We start from the raw sequence: 4,342 nt of genomic DNA, 5'->3' as shown, positions 1-4,342 counted from the left end.
TAGAGAATTCAGCTACAAACTATTGACACTGTAGATACATCAGCTAGAAGTTGCCTTGTAGACAGTTCAGCTACAAAGAAACCATTCTGTAAAGAGCTCAGCTGCAAACAAATCACCCAAGCAATTCACCCTGTGCAGAGCTCAGTTAGAAGAGGTTTCCTTGTAGATAGTTCAGCTACAAACAAATCACCCTGTAGAAAGATCAGCTAGAAGAAGTCACCTTGTAGATAGTTCGGTTACAAAGAAACCATCGTGTAGAGAGTTCAGCTGCAAACAAAACACCTGTAGAAAGTTCAGCTACAAACAAATCTCCCTGTAGAGAGATCAGCTAGAAGAAGTCACCTTGTAGAGAGTTCAGTTACAAAGAAACCACCATGTAGAGAATTCAGCTACAAACTACTGACACTGTAGATACATCAGCTTTAAGCAGTTACCTTGTAGACAGTTAAGCTACAAAGAAACCATTCTGTAACTGCTAGCAAATCACCTGTACAGAATTCAGCTACAAACAAATCACCCTGTATAGAGATCAGCTAGAAGAAGTTTCCTTGTAGATTGTTCAGCTACAAACAATTCACCCTGTAGAGAGATCAGATAGAAGAGGTTACCTTGTGGAGTGTTCAGTTACAAAGAAACCATCATGGAGTGTTCTATAATAAGTATATGTATTACATATATAAAATGTACATTTACTGATGAAATCAGAAATATTTAAAGTGTTCAACATCTGTTTCATCTTTTCTTCTTCCTGTGGTAAAGAAAAAAAAGATAGGTTAAAATAAACCCATAGGCCGGCTTTGGGGTATACAAATACAAAAAGAAGTGAAATCTAATCCAAAACAGCCAAGCTGTAAAAAAAGAGTGCGGTCCCATAAAGACTATGGTGAAAAAAGATGTGAATTCCAAGGTGGTGGCCAAGAAATGGCTGTGATGGTAGGTAATGGTAAAAAGTTTAATAACGACAATTCAGTCAAATTTTTGTGCCGCTTGGTCTTGGCACAAAATTCACCTGAATTGTTGTTATTAAAATTTTACCATTAACCTACCATCACAGCCATTTCTTGGCCACCACCTTGGATTTCACATCTTTTTTCACCATAGCCTTTTTGGGGACCGCACTCTTTTTTTTACAGCTTGGCTGTTTTGGATTAGATTTCACTTCTTTTTGTATTTGTATACCCCTATGGCCGGCTTTGAGTTTATTTTAACCTATTTTTTTTTCTTTACCACAGGAAGAAGAAAAGATGAAACAGACGTTGAACACTTTAAATATTTCTGATTTCATCAGTAAATGTACATTTTATATATGTAATACATATATTTATTGCAGAACTATCCATGGTGGTTTCTTTGTAACTGAACACTCTACAAGGTAACTTCTTCTAACTGATCTCTCTACAGGGTGAATTGTTTGTAGCTACAAGGTAACTTCTTCTAGTTGATCTCTCTACAGGGTGATTTTTTTTGTAGCTGAACTATCTACAAGGTAACTTCTTCTAGCTGATCTCTCTCTACAGGGTGATTTGTTTGTAGCTAATTTCTGTACAGGTGATTTGCTAGCAGCTGAGCTCTTTACAGAATGGTTTCTTTGTAGCTGAACTCTCTACCAGGTAACTTCTTTTAACTAATCTTTCTATAGGGTGATTTGTTTGTAGCTGAATTTTCTACAGGGTGATTTCTTTGCAGCTGAACTCTCTACATGGTGGTTTCTTTGTAGCTGAACTCTCTACAAGGTGACTTCTTCTAGCTGATCTTTCTACAGGGTGATTTGTTTGTAGCTGAACTATCTACAAGGAAACCTCTTCTAACTGAGCTCTGTACAGGGTGAAATGTTTGGGTGATTTGTTTGCAGCTGAGCTCTTTACAGAATGGTTTCTTTGTAGCTGAACTGTCTACAAGGTAACTTCTTCTAGCTGATGTATCTACAGTGTCAGTAGTTTGTAGCTGAATTCTCTGCATGGTGGTTTCTTTGTAACTGAACTCTCTACAAGGTGGCTTCTTCTAGCTGATCTTTCTACATGGTGGTTTCTTTGTAACTGAACTCTCTACAAGGTGGCTTCTTCTAGCTGATCTTTCTACATGGTGGTTTCTTTGTAACTGAACTCTCTACAAGGTGACTTCTTCTAGCTGATCTCTCTACAGGGAGATTTGTTTGTAGCTGAACTCTCTACAGGTGATTTGTTTGCAGCTGAACTCTCTACACAATGGTTTCTTTGTAGCTGAACTCTCTACAAGGTAACTTCTTCTAGCTGAACTCTCTACAGGGCGATTTGTTTGTAGCTGAACTCTCACATGATGGTTTCTTTGTAGCTGAATTCTCTACAAAGTGATTTCTTCTAGCTGATCTTTCTACAGGGTGATTTGTTTGTAGCTGAACTCTCTACAGGTGATTTGTTTTCAGCTGAACTCTCTACAGGGCGATTTGTTTGTAGCTGAACTCTCACATGATGGTTTCTTTGTAGCTGAACTCTCTACAAGGTGATTTCTTCTAGCTGATCTTTCTACAGGGTGATTTGTTTGTAGCTGAACTCTCTACAAGGAAAGTTCTTGTAGCTGATCTCTCTACAGGGAGATTTGTTTGTAGTTGAACTCTCTACAGGTGATTTGTTTGCGGCTGAATTCTCTACATGATGGTTTCTTTGTAGCTGAACTCTCTACAAGGTAACTTCTTCTAACTGATCTCTCTACAGGGCGATTTGTTTGTAACTGAACTCTCTACATGGTGGTTTCTTTGTAGCTGAACTCTACAAGGTGATTTCTTCTAGCTGAACTATCTCTTTCCGTAGTTGAACTCCCTACAAGGTAACTTCTTCTAGCTGATCTCTCTACAAGGTAAATTGTTTGTAGCTGAACTCTCTACAGGGTGATTTGTTTGTAGCTGATCTCTATACAGATTACTTGTTTCTAACTGATCTCTTGAATTCTCTTCAGGATGACTGCTCTATTAGGATGACTGCTTTATTAGAGTATCTCGATATCGCACTTGCTACACCAAGTTGGATTTCGTGTTATAACTCCGTGGCTTTAAGTCTGATTCTTCTTCACCATTGAAGAGCCTTTCTAAGATGATTACTCGATCTGTACAGCGATATTCAAAGCATTACCCCAAGCGGTTTATCTGGTAGGCATGGCAAGAAGTCGTTTTTTATTAGCTAATCTCCATTGCGTAATTGTTACACACTGTTGGTTTTTTCGTTGTATCATCCTGGTGTTTAGCTCGATTTCTTTCAAACCACAAAAGGTTTGAGGTTCAATAGTTAACCTATTCACCCATCGATTTTCAGCTTCTTCCCATACGCCGTTTACCCTGTAGGCGTGACAACATATTGGTGTTATTTTTCGTGAATAATCGCTCATAATTCTTTGCCTGTTTATCGTATTCCAACAAAAGTTGGTACCGAGATGCGCCTTTATACCCCCCCTTCTGTGTGCTAAAGTTCAAGGAAATCGGATAAGGCTTTCGCGTTTATAGCAGCTAGTTTTGTAAGTGTGCGAAAAGAGGAAGAAAATATGAAGAAAAAAACCAAGAAACTAAGCCAATTTTTGAAGTCGCATATCTCTGGAACGCCTAAATCGATTTCGCTCAAATTTGGAATGTGGAGTACTGAAGTTGGAGGGCGTGTCCACAGCAAAAATCGTCTTGTTTCATCAAGGCAGCACAGAGCTACGGAGGTGCGAAAATTGCGTTTTCGTTCTTCCTGTCAATATACTCACGGTTTTTGCGCGCCGGCTTCTTGGGCCGCACGACACACTACCGTGTGTCTTGATACTGTAATTACTATTTAGCTATACTACTTACACTGTGAAAAAGGTGGGATATAATATGGTATTTCCAGTGGCTTATTGAATACAAATACGCCTTAATATAAATCCTGTATTATACTCATCTTATATATACTTTAGTATAATGCATACTATACTATTGCATGTATGGTTTCAGTTTAATTACCACAATACTTGAAGTAGCTTATATCTGATATAATGCCCACACTATACCATCACATATATGGTTTCAGTATGTTTAACACATTAACTAAAGTCTTATGTGGGATTGTTAGTATAATACAGGTTATACCAAGCTTTTTTGTATTCAATAAGCCACTGGGAATACCATCTTATATCCCTCTTTTTTCACAGTGTTATACATACGAAATATGAAATATATGGACTGAGAGGTAGCTAACATTTTGGGACTCTCATACACTATTTGAAGAATCCAATTATAAATACATATAAATACAAAAATATTTCTTGAAATAATTCAGAAATTCATTTTGAAATTACTCATGTAACTCTACTATGTACCTATATGTACATAGCCTTCAGTGTATGTATTACCTGG

This window comes from Dysidea avara, chromosome 8 (assembly GCF_963678975.1).
Source record: "Dysidea avara chromosome 8, odDysAvar1.4, whole genome shotgun sequence".
Taxonomy (NCBI): Eukaryota; Metazoa; Porifera; class Demospongiae; order Dictyoceratida; family Dysideidae; genus Dysidea; species Dysidea avara.
Note: the sequence above shows the minus strand (reverse complement) of the source record.